The sequence below is a fragment of the Apteryx rowi genome, unplaced genomic scaffold (assembly GCF_003343035.1).
Source record: "Apteryx rowi isolate R43461 unplaced genomic scaffold, aptRow1 scaffold_284, whole genome shotgun sequence".
NCBI lineage: Eukaryota > Metazoa > Chordata > Aves > Apterygiformes > Apterygidae > Apteryx > Apteryx rowi.
The window spans coordinates 396,127-409,825 of NW_020449241.1; the positions used below are offsets into that span (position 1 = coordinate 396,127).

Sequence of the window (13,699 nt, forward strand, 5' to 3'; positions counted from 1 at the left end):
CAATATTTCTAGCAAGTATACCCATGGCCATATATACTCTAGTAAGTTTGCTCTGAAGTTTTTTGCAAGTTTTGGGTGCTTCAGATAAATTTTAAATACTGACAGTTTATTGAATAAAATATGAAATTAATCACATCCCTTGTTTCATTTTTAATGTCATGTTAATCCTATTTTCACCACATTATATTAACATTTAGTTGATAGTATGCTTTCCCTGGGTCTTGAGATGCAAGGGAAAAAGCAGGTTGATTCTCTAGCTCTTCTCCTTACTTACTGCAGCCAACTCATTGTGCAAGAGCGTGTTAAAAATTCACTCTTTCTTTCCTTAATCTGGGTCTCCTAAAAACCCTACTGGACATATTACCTTTATGTTTAATATTATGTTATGTATTGAGCCAAAGTGTTTCATTCACTGGGAAACACAAGAGCAGAAAATATACCTACAGGTAGGCTAAAATGGGTCTAGATGCCTCGTCAGCAACTACTATGTCCCAGGGAATAGAATTTAATCCTGAGAGTCCTGTAAACCCAGAATGGCTATTTAGGCAAGGGAAATAAACCTTGCTCAAATAAGGAACGCTTCTACTGGATTGTAAAGGAGAGAAAAGTTGTAAATGGGTGGGTTTGATGACAGAAAAAAATGGTGGAAGAGGAGACTCAGAAAGGTACAAGACAGTAATAGCCAAAGGAAGCAGAGGAAAGTAGGACAGGKGACAATGGAAGACACCAAAAGTGTTAAAAAGAATGGTTGAATCACAGAAAGGTGGAGTTTGGAAGGGACCTTTAGAGATCATCTAGTCCGACTCCCCTGCTCGAGCAGGGTGCCCAGACCCTGAGCATGCAGCTCTTGTAAAGCCTGCTGGTGGAGGTATGCAATTCTCTCCAGCTGGACATCCGATCCAAACATTCGGAGCATGAAAGCTATTATTAGAAAGATAGATGCTGGCATAATGAGTCAAACTTTGCCCTTTGGCCACAGAGTAGCTATGGCACAGGTAACAACCACATAATCATTCGCTGTGAGAAAAGACATTCCTAGGGGGAAAAAAACCCTCATGTTCATGCATTTTCATTGCTCTTGTGACCAAAGCTAGTTAAAAAGAGACTATTTTTGCTGCAAACATTTCTCTGATCACAGTATGGACTACAGGAATACAAGAATTAGTTCCAGAAATGGGAATASAGAAGTATGAGATGAAAGCTGTAGTTCAGATGAGACTGCACATGATTTGCAAAGCGATGGAAACTGAGGGGGCAGCTAGGTCATGCCTTTTCCCTGCTGTATGAATCACTCTTTGAATGGAAATTTGAGTAGGAAGACATAATGGCTTGGGAACAAAGAGAGCTGCTGGAATATCACAGGTGCAGCTGAACAGAGAAGGATGTTTTGGGATGTGCCAAGGAAAGCAAACGCCATGAATCTGGAGGAGTTGTCAGGACTTAGTGATTTAGGGAGCTATCCAAATCACCAAGGCTATTTCTCACGGAGTCAAACTAACAGTTAGGAGAATGGCTGAGGTCCTGATTCAGCGAAGCAATTAATCACTTCCTTAAAGCTAAAGCACAATTCCRAATTCAGAAAAAGATTTGATAGGAGGAGCTAATGTTCTACTGAAGTTTCTGGAAACTAAATTTACACTCCGTTAAAGCATCTCTTTATAGTTAAATGTATATACTTAGGTACTTTGCTAAATTAGAGCTAACGTGAGTTCCAGGAATCCAGATGCTGATATCCAAGGAGACTTACATATTATAGGGGAACAACACAGTCAAAGTCATAGGATTCCAAAAGAAGCCAGCGGAAGCTGTCAGTCCTGGCGAGAGGAGATAACATGAAAGAATCAACTCTATCTGCCTCAGAAAATCCTCTAGCACTAAGAAATACTTTGAAACAGAACAAATGCTATCCACCAAATCACAGATTTTTGAAGAGGTTAAAAGACTAACAAAAACATAACAATTATACGGCAACAATTTTCTAGCATCACTATACTAGGAAAGTTAAACTTAAGCTTGATGTAAAGCAACCATAAACTGAATGCAACTGAAAAGTCAAGCTGATTTTAACTAGTTGACTAAGGAGTACAATGGAATGATAATAAGGATAAAAGGGGAAAAAAAGAAATGAAATGCTTCCATATTTTTCCCAGAAAAAGGAAGGGGAAGAAAATGCTGATTTTAAAAGAACTGTACTAACAAGCAAGCCACATTAGAAAAGTGCTATAGATAGAAAGATTTAGGCAGAATAGCTGTGAGAATTTAATGGTGACAAATATCTCAATATTAAGACAAGTGGACTTTAAATGAAAATGTTGTATTTTAGCCATTTAGCTTGAAATAACTGAAATATAAACATATTTCTTCTGTAAAAATAGAATTCTAGACAAAGAAAAACTAAGGAAGAGAAGCTAAGCCAGCACTATCAGGCAATCCTTACTCCCGAGTTACCTTGCTTTTCTATATTGCAGTGAACAGTGCTACTGAAAATTTGAGAAGCAAAGAAGTAATGCATGAATTACTTTGATTCAAAGATCACAAATAAGGTTACAAAGAATTTGTTTAAATGGTGCTAATTATTATAAGTCTTCTGTAAAACTAAGGCAGTAAGAAAAATCTTAAGAACTTACAATGTAATAGCCAGCAATCCAAGCTCAGAGAATACGGAATATAAGAATAACTTTAAAGGTAAACACARGCAAATAACAAATAAAGCCAAAATATTGAGAAAAACATTAAAGCTTATGGAGTCCTAAGCTGTTTAAGGGGAGGTGTGGAGAAAGCAACAGATGTAGAGAATCTTCTCCTATGTATTACAAGAAGAAGTCTACCCAGAAGACCCATTACAGCCAGTCAGACCCAGCTGTTTCTACTATGCTCTAATAGGTTTAAAGAAGGAATTAGCTGAGCCCCTATTCACTACTAAGTGCTCTCCCACTTACATGACTAAAGCATCTTTTTTCTGCTGGTGGTGTTACTAGAGCATAAAGCTCACAATCACTATGTCAGAAGATACTGCATTTTTTACAGAGTAATTATAAAACCATATTTCTTACGGCAATAAAAAATGTTGGTGTGGTTTGCTACATTTAGTTCAGAAAGGTTTAATATTTCTTCAGGATCAGAAGAAAAACAGCTGTGGAACTAACAGAAATGGATTTCAAATTCTTCTGACATAATAAATAAAATTATATACATTTTACTGTAAATGGATTTCCTCAGAGAGGGAAAGATTTGAAAGTGGGGGGACTTTATTAGCAAGATGTTGTTTAGGTAAAACCTGTACTATGTCTGATGCTTGACATCTAACTGTATTAACTTAATAAATAACAGCAATTAAAACTGGTTTATGATGTGGCAAAACATTGTTTCCTTTTAAAGTCACATTAGACTCACATGCAAGAAAAACAGCCATAGCATTTTATAATCACTAAGAACAAAATTCTGCTGCATACTGGTGTAAATTCAGAGTAGCACCTTTGTTTTTTCACAAATTACTCTAGATTTACAAAGCAAATTTGGCTATAAGGCTTCTGTGRAAAATCTAGTGGCACCACTGTATTCACCTTCTGGGAACAAGTGCTGGCAGTAAGTTTAGCCCAATGAGTACAGAAAATGTAAGGAGGATCTTGGTCTTCAACAGTTAAAATAAGGAACTTTTATAAAATATTTCCTTCTGTAAGATTTCACTGACAATGTGTATGTTCCTGACTCAAAACCACAAGGGCTTATTTGGTTTAAAATGAAACAAAACAAAACAAAACAAAACTGCCCATTTTGAAAAAAATCGGCCCTCTCTCCCCTTGGTTTTGCTGATCCTTGAAGCTGCCTCAGCATTTAGTAACTTAATACTTTTACATCATTTACATTTTATGCTAATGATTTGAGGGCAAACATTTTGCCACAACTGCTTTCTATTAAGGTTGGTCTAAAAGGACACATTTAGACCCCTAAAAGGATAATTAAGATAAAAATCCTAACCTCGCTACAAYTTTAAGTTAATGAATTGGAAAATGTTTTTTCCTGCATTAGTAAAAATCAGTATTAGTGGCCATACGGGTTTAATCAATAGATTAAGAGGCAAATTAGYTCTTAAATTTAAATTAAGCTTCTGACTGTAAGGATTTATGGAGAACAAATATGTAGAGAAACACATAACATAACTAGTAATATTCATCAATCAGACACAAAATTGTAATGCTTCTATTTTATTTGGCCTTTGCATTATGTAAATTACAGCACCTAAATATATATTTCATCATATMATAAGCAAAAATTAGTTTGTTTCAGTACAAATTTATTCTATTTACCACATTTTGGAACAAGAAAATTGCTTTTCCTTAGCTTTACAAAGCTAAATTAGAATTTTTTCTTCCTTTTACCTCTGCTATTTAGCTTCTCAGAAAAGTACCTGGAAAATAATTCCATGAAAAACTTGGAAATAAGTTAAAATACTGAAATCTAATTATTTAAAAAGCTGAATGGCAAAAAAAAAATTGTTTCTAAGTAATCTGATCACTTTTCTTAAAGCTTCACTACTGTATACTGAAAACCAATCCTAATTCTCACTCCAGGTAAGTATGTTAAAGCACACACCTATAGTTCAATCCAGATAGAGAGCCTGCTCTATCAGCATTCACAGTCACCAGTGGCTCTTTGCAGATATGTATTGCCCACTTAAGTTACCCCAGGACAGGAACCCCAAAAGAGTACATACTAGTCTTCAGAAAAAAAACATTTTTGCACTGTATGTGTGCAGTGATTAATCCAATGTGATTCTATCTTCATTTGTTAACACTTGAGTAAACATTACTGCAGTGTTAGGATAACATTGCTTGTGACTTGTATCGGAAATAGAACAAAAAACATGAAGCATTATATCAGCCATTACATTACCACTTAGTATTTTGAAAGCATCCATGAATACTGGACAAGGTTGGGAAGCTGTGCCTTCGAAGAGGTGCCCTTTGAAGTGCAGGACCAGTTGTACCTGGTGCCGAGGACTCTGCAACAGTGCTTATGCACTGCCAGCGCATAAGTTGCAGGGAAAATAAAATAGGGGCCCAGGGCACAAGTCTGAGGTACAAAACACACAACTGGCCAGCTCAGCTTTGCTTCCCTCTGGCAGGCCCCAGCTCAGGCCCCTGACGATATGCCCGTCTCCCTGTGCCAGTACCACGCAGAGGATGGCACTACTCTAGGGAACACCTTTTATTTAAATACCAGACAGGGGAGAGACTTCTCAGTACCAGGAAAGCCCCCAATCTGCTCTCTGCATAAACATGACTGAAGGCAAACAAGATCACKCAGTGCAAAAGCTCCCGTTTCAACTTCCCTAATTTAGTGCAGTCATTCTTTAGGCAAAACTAAGCACTACGTTTTGTCTCTTGCAGACGTTCTGACTAGTCAGCTTCCCTTCCAGTGTTATAATAAGTCAAGTACACTCTAATCAGCCTCATGAACACTTCTAACACTGCYGTTTCTCAATCTAGTTATACCTATATATAGTTCAACCTCAACCAGCTAAGCCTCAGTTAGATTTCTGGTTATACAAAACAAAGCTTTATTTCTGATCCATGTTTATTAATGAGAATGMCTTGATTAGCACCCAAGCATATTCCCCCATCCCTCATGATGTTTAGATAATGATGCTGGTTTCATTATCTCTTACAAACTGGTTATTCTACAAGAAGATATGTTTCCAATAAATAGTTGGCATTACTGCAAACAATTGTCTTACTAAAATTAAAGCTCACAGAGAAACATGAAAATATCATGGTGAGTGAAACTGTTATTAATGTTTGGCTTTCTATCAGTTTCATCAAGAAAATGCCCTAGAGAATATACGAAGTTACTGGAAGTCATTCAGTTACATTACACGTCGTTTCAGCAGAAGACAGTAACCACAGCTGGAGGTTCCAGGCTGAGAGCGGAGCCAGGCGCTGCTGCTAAAGGCTCTGTGGAGGAATGGTGACCTCTACAGGTCCCTTCCTCCTAAGGCCACCTCATTTCCAATGTTGATTTAACAATTTGCAAGGTGTAGTTTTGTTGGCTTTCGTCTCTGAGAAATTAAAATGAAGAAAATTATATGTATATTTGACGATGACACACCAACATAAAAAAAAAMCAGAAAACAAGGGCACGTGTTAATTTAAGAAATGAATGTTCATCTTTGAGAAGTCAGAAAACAATACTTCAAAGGACAACAACTTCAAAGCTCTCTATAACTTCAAAGCACTGCACCAGCATTAATAAACACTTAGGACATGTCTGTGAGGTAGAAAAAAATTTCCTTTTYTAATGCTGGTGTAAACAGGGCACAGAGATTAAGTGATTTGCCCAAGGACACAAGTTAGTAGCAAAACTGAGAATACATGTAGGAAATAACTAGCTCAAGCCTCCTTTCTCAGACCAGCTACACCTGACTTAAAACAGTGATCAGAAGCTCCYTATTCATTCAGCAGATGCCAAAATACAGACCTTTCTATCAATAGCATCACCTGCCCTTACTTAGGCCTGCTCTAAATTCTATCATGTTGTTTTCAGCTGATACCCTCCCGCAGAGTCAATGCTGAATAAATACAYGGATGTATCCAAAATATGTCTTTTTCTAGGCAATTATATATACACACACAAATAGGGTCTTACTTCTGCACTTAACGATGACATTAGTRCTAAATGGCTATTGTCAAGATCCTCAGTAATTCTACGTCATGACAATCTGCTCACTATAGGCTTTTTCACAACATATTTAAAATAAAGCCAGCACACCCACAGCATGAAGTTCCTCTGATGACATTAATGAAACTGAACTTGAACTAGCACCAATCAGAATTTTTTCCTATATCCTTTCAGAGTAAAACACAAAATTTCCTCAACGTATAGAAGCTGAGCTGCTATATCCCCATACTGCTGAACACAAACATCCTTAAGTGCTATACTGTAAAAGCAACAGAAATAAAATCTATCATTTCCTTATCTTTTTAAAATAACCTAAATAAGGAATAGTCCTTGGATATGTGGAGCTGAGGAAGCCAGGAGACATAAAACTGACCTGTGAAGGACTTAGGAAAATAAAAAAAAATCATGTTATGCTCTTTAGACAGCAAATAAATATAAATGATAATAAAGAAGGCAAAAGATTTAGCTTCTTCCTCCCTCCAACTTCTTTCTTCTCTTAGATCACTAATAATATTAAGTTTTGCCCTTCTTACTTTTAATGAACAGCTTCCTGGTGATCCCAGGCATAAGTAGTCTCATGTACTTAATTAAAGGAGATGATGTGTAGAACATTAATATATTTCCATTCTCTAAAATATTTATGAGACAAATAATAGAGTTAATAAGTTAGAATGATATAAACAAAAAGCATGCTTCAAATAGCTAATTATGAATCGCTTTTCCTCTCAACTGTTTGGTTTTTGCTCTTTTTGTGAGGTCATTATTGCAACAAAGACTTAATTCTAAGATTAGTTAAAATACTAATTACAAGATAAAGATTTTTTAATATAATTCCTAAAAATTAATCCATACAACAAGCTTCCAAATTTTGCCAAATGTTATTCTTGTTGAAGGAGAAAATTTCTTCATAAGTCACATACGTATAATGAAGAACCTTTTTAAAAATTGTGTAATTACATTTTGCAGACTGTGATTTGCATCTAGTAACAAGTAATTTGCTGTATATTATTTTCCCAAAATAAGTTTCACAGTGACTCTGAAAGAGATGTTGCATGCATATATTGTTCAAATGTTCCTCCTCAAGGCCAGTTAGGAGTACTGCACCCTTCAATTTGTACTGTTTACCAGTAATATTTCTATATTCAGCACATTAGAAAATTACTGCCATACTACTAGACTCTTAAAGGGCATCACAATTTCTGTTGTTAATGCTTTTCAGGAGTTCCAAAAATTTTTGTGCTTTCTATATTGATAGTGCTTAGCACCCACATAACATTTTCCACTGATAGAACTCAAACTTTCTCGTAAGGGTAATCAAGTATTAYTATCTCTATTCTACACTGGAACAATAATGAAGGCATAAAGATCCCATTTCAGCAACTTTAAGTAAGGACTATGAATTTATTCAAGACACGGATACATCTTTAGTCCTTTGTTGAGGCAGATCTGAAGACTAAATAACTTGCAGATCACTCACTGAGTCATTAACAGATTTGGGGACACAATTCAGACCTCCTGACTCCTTGCAATAAACCATAGCTTTCCATGTTATGTGTTAACAATGATTAACTAAATGAGAAAGGTTTTGCTATTCTTGGTGCAGTGCCCTTTTTTGCATTTTAGACGAATTGGGCTCTGAAACTGGCTGCCAAATTTACTGACTGGGTAACTGGCTGGCTTTCAAAACATATATTAAAAGTCTTGCCTTTCCTGACTATTTCTTCAATAAATCATTCTTCAAAAAGAATAGCTTTTCAATCTCACTTATAAAAGTAAAGTCAACAGAACAAAAAAAAATTAAAAATCTTATCAGTTACATTGTACATAGTACTCAAGAAAATACACTCAAAGGCAGCAGGACCCAATAGAAAGAGCATTGAACAAACAGACAGATGGCAAATTTTCCCATTTGCTTAAATAAAATCAGGCTTTCAGCTCATTTTACTTCTAGCTCTGTCACTAGCCTTTTATAGGATTCTGTCATGTCAACTTACCTCTCAACTGGATTTCAAGTATTTAGATGATTATTGTATTTGCTTCTCTCCATATGGAATTTTAACACCAGTARGTTAAAGGAATTAATAATAGCTAAATTCAAAGGTTCTACACTCATACAGAAGCTTATACATATTCAAGATTTGAAGCTTTGTTTATTTATACTTTAAATATTGCATACTGAATTACACCTTGATTCACCTTACGTGGAGGAATTAAGTTTCAGACAGGCTGTAGGTTACAGCAGGAATGACAAGCTAAATAGACTTAAAGTTAAATATACTTCATAGATTGAAGTTATAACCCATATTAGACATTCTGGATCACTTTTTATCATCAGTTGCTTTACAGTTTATTTTTATCTAGAGCTTTGTTATTATAGTGCTTTCACCTACGCAGCTGGCAATGTGTACTCTTGTATTTAAGATTGTACAAAGTATGCAATCATAGCAACAGTAACTATGCTGTCAATTTTCTTTTGTGATATTTAATAGACTGGTCATATAGGCACCAAYGAAAAACAGCTTGGCCCAGAGGAACTCGACAAACCAGTATCTTCTACTCAATATTAGCTTCACAAAAGCATATTTTTTCTCCCTAATTTTCCTAAAAATCTGTAAGAAGTCTATTGAGTGGAAYATCTGTCCATATTACAGAGTTTTGTTTTGTTATTAAACTTCACTTGTTGCTAAGGAAGATCAAAGAAGAAAAAGGACTTCTAACAAGACTAGAAAACTAAAGGTGAGGCAGTTCTGATTTCTTTCTCATTCTTTAAAGATTATTACTGAACTACAATGGTTGCTGGTTCATAGTTCTGTAAGAAAGATTTTGTGAAATGATGTGATCCCACTTTCCTATTTCATATTTAACTTCAAACATCAAGTAATAGCTCAGTTCACATTTTCAGGATCAACATGATCATGCATTCCACCAGTCTGTTTACAAATCCATATGCAATTGAAGTCCTAAGAACTAAAAAAGAAGAGCTAGTAGAAGGCATAAACAACCCAGACAATCTTCTGAACTGGCTGATAGACAATGGCATTTTTACACCAGAAAAAAAGATAGTCATGACTTTCTACAGGACACGAAAAGAAAAGAACTCTCGAGTTTTGGATATACTAATTTATCACGGTGAACGAGCCTGCAGGCTCTTTTTTTATCCATGTTTAAAACAAGTGGAGCCAAAACTTTATAACAAGATGAGAAAATATGTCAGCGAAATAAACGAAAGTATTGGAGATGCTAGAAGACAATTGGTAGGGTATTTACTTGAAAAAGATAAGACTTGGTTTGAAAACAGCAGTGAACGGCACCAAGAAAAAAGAGTGYGTCCTAGAAGAAAAAAGCAAGACTGGTCTATTAAGAAGAAAGGAAAAGAAACTGAACTTTCAACAGCAGCAAAACCTAAAAAAGACCATTCTGATATTAGCATCTTTGATGCAGCTGCTAAAGGCTACCTTTCTGAGTTAGAGAAAACGTTGAAAGATAATGATATTAATGCACTAAACTCTGCAAGTGAAACACTCCTGCATGTTGCAGCTGCTAATGGACATCTAACAATAATGGAATATTTGATTAGCAAAGGTATTAAGCAAGATGTGAAGGATAAGAAAGGAAGAACACCACTGCACAGGGCTGCTGAGAAAGGTCACGATGATGCAGTGAAAGTGCTTCTCCGATGTGGTGCTTATACGTACAGTTTGGACAAAGAAGGCAAGACACCRCTTCATTTGGCTGCACAGAATAACCATAGTCACATATTGAAGACGCTCCTGAGAGAAGAGGCAAGAAGCTACAGGAACCAGCACAACTTTTTGCACATGGCTGCTCTTAAAGATGAGAGCAGTCTGGCAAAAATGCTTTTAAAGAATGGCGCCTCTGTTGATGGAAAGGATGAAAGAGGACAGACAGCTCTCAGTTATGCTATTTCTCAGGGGTTTGAAAATACTGCAAAAGTACTGCTAGAAGCCGGAGCCAGTGTTGATTCCAAAATGACTGAAAGAGCCTTCAACAGTGACCACCCATTCATCCTCAAAATACTGCTAGAATACTGTAAAGATTTGTCATCTAACATAATGGAGTCAGCTCTTTTTAAAGCTGTACAGAAAAATCTGCATAGTATTGTAGCAGCTTTAGTTGACAGAGGCACAGATATAAACGCCTACAATGAAATGCAGTATACTCCTTTACTCATGGCATGTGAAACAGGCAAAGCTGAATCTGCAGAGGTTCTAATTGAAAAGGGTGCTAACTTCAGAATAAAGACTCTTGCTTCAGACACAGCTTTGCACTTGGCAGTTCAAGCTGGGGCCGCTTCTATCACAAATCTGCTTCTATGCAAAGGGATGGAAGCTAACGTTACGAAYCAGGTAGGTGAAACCCCGCTCCATGTTGCTGCCCTTCATAAYAAAGGAGCGTTAGTAAGCATTTTAGTTAATGCTGGGGCCAAAATTAATGCTGTCACTAAAGAGTTAGTTACTCCCCTGCATATTGCAAGTCAAAGAGGTAACGCTGATGTTGCTCAACAGCTGCTGCACCACAAAGCCAATGTTAATGTTAAGGATAAGCAGTCAAAATCACCTTTACATCTCGCTTCTGAAAGGGGAGATAACACAATGGTGGAGCTGCTTCTGAATGCTAATGCTGACCCCAAYGCACAAGACAGAGAGAAAAAGACTCCCCTGCACACTGCAGCTATGAGAGGACATCTCAGTATCGTTAAAGTTCTGTTAGCCAAAAAAGGCAGATCTGGAGTTAAGGACATGGATGGATGTACTCCAATGCACTATGCAACCATCAAAGGAAATGCAGAGATTGTAAAAATCCTTCTGACATCAGGGAAAAATAAAAATATTGATGACAGAAATATTTGGAGAAAGACTGCACTACATATTGCAGCGGAATATGGACACAGTGACTTGATAAATCTATTACTGAGCCAAGGGGCAGCCATTAATGCCTTAGACAGCAGCAAGGATACTCCATTGCATTGCGCTTGCAAGGCTGGTCATTTGAATGCTGTAAATTCCCTTGTAAACTGGTCACAAGGAGAAAAAGCAAATTTACAAGCTGCTAATAGTCTCAAAAAGACTCCACTGCAAGTAGCAGAGATTAACAAAACAGAAAATCAGGCTCAAATTGTAACACTTTTGAAAAAGAAAATGTTAATAACAAAATGAAAATATAAAGCAAAGACCCCCAAATATGTTTAAATGCAAAATCACTTTTTAAAATTATTATTTAATGTAATTTGGATAATGCTGCTGTCCGGTATCATAGAGTTAGGACTGGCAGAATTAAGTTAGTAATCAAAGGTGGCCAAGGAAAAAAGGACCTTAAAAATGCTGTTATTCTAAGTATTGATTCCTTCTTGCTWTTCTCACAAATCTCATACTTGGAACCTATTTGAAGCACCAGTCTTAAACACACTGTRCATGACCTCCTCTAGTATAATCAAGACTTTTAAAAAATGTGATAGAAATTCACTGTTCATATTTCTGTGAATAGTAGCCTGTATGGATAGCTTAGTTAAACAGTTTGTTAAAATCACATTTGTACAAAGCCATCTATTACAAATAAGCACTTATCTGTATCCACAAGGGTACAGAACACAGAAATGTCGGAGCTGATAGCACTGCAGTTAGTTTCAGACCTAATTGCAGGGTGCCAAAAGGGATTGATCATGCCCTCCCTTGCAATCCAGTCACGCATGCCCACTCCCTTTGTTTTGGCACTACAGCTCGAGGTTGGATGGGTGAGCCGATCCAACTCATCCCACAGTTATAACTGAACAAAGTGGAGAAGCATGGTAGTAAACAGCTGAACAGCACTGTCTCTTGATGTTAATGAAATATTAGCTTGGTTTATGCTGATTACAGTATCACTCTCTGGGCTAGCTGGCGATCAGAAGCCATCCACTCGCACATTTACTAGACCCCCCACCCTAGTAAATCCTACCATGAGGTTCAGTATAAACCAACCAGCCGAGTGGCACGGGTCCACAACTGTGCTAACTCAATTACGCAGACTTCAGGACTCAYAATAATCTGCTACACTGACATTCAAAATCGGGCAGGCCCTTTTCAGACATCTCTGTATTAYACACTATCACATGGCATTTACATATCCTAGGACTAAAAAAATTAATTTTCATTCTATCTTCAGTAGGAATAATGAAAAAAACTTGTTGTATTTGCTGTTTATTAATTTCACTTTCAAATCAATTCCAGCACATAGATGAAATGTTCAGAATAAAAAGGTTGAAAAACACAGTTTATTGGTTCAAAACAAAGTATTTGCATTGTAATCTTTCAAAACAGAAACACTTTCTTAAGTTGAGGGAAGCCTCTCAGCCRTCATATTCTTCATAATATTAATCGAACCCCACAGCTCTTCGCTTTTCCCTTCATACAGTCGGATACTCAAATACCATGAAGGGCAAAATGATTCTTGTGAAATCAAACACCGGTCCAAAAGCGCACAGAAAGAAAACTATGATTTTATAGCCATGTTACAGCGCTTTAAAATTAATTGTACGAGGCCCTGCCGCTGGCACCCKCCACATGAATGAGCAGACACTACTGGTGTGCTTGGAACCCGATACCGACGCTGACAAAACGGACGTCGAAATAAAGTTCCCTCTCGGGTCAGCGCATAGGAAACACTTCCGAGGGAACCGCTTTTATCCCCGGCCGCTCTCACACTGCCGAAAGCCAACGGCCGCCAACGGCTRCCGGCGCGAGGGGGCTCGCTGAGGAGAGCGGCGAAGGCGGGAGGCGCGCGAGGCGCCCGGGCCTGGCGGGCTCCCTCTCCCCTCGCGCTGCCGGCTCCCCCTCAGCCCCCCGCTGCCCGAGATCCACCTCGTTTCCCCGCCKTTTTCCCCTGGAAACCGCCCGCCACCCCCGCTTGCCCTCGGCTGCCCCCTCCCCGCTCCTGCGCGCCCCGCCTACCCCAGCGCCATGTCTCCGCCTCCGCCCCGCGTCTCCTCAGGGCGCAGCGTCGGCCAGGCCGGCTGCGCATGCGC

General features: G+C 37.8%; 1 protein-coding gene across 1 annotated transcript in view; it reads right to left on the bottom strand.

Moving 5' to 3' along the window:
* Positions 1 to 13,679, bottom strand: part of FGGY (FGGY carbohydrate kinase domain containing) — a 343,412-nt gene extending 329,733 nt beyond the window's left edge. The window contains exon 1 of the transcript XR_003254042.1: positions 13,626 to 13,679. The gene's annotated coding sequence lies outside the window, so the exon portion shown is untranslated. The remainder of the gene's footprint in view (positions 1 to 13,625) is intronic.
* Positions 13,680 to 13,699: the final 20 nt, after the last annotated feature.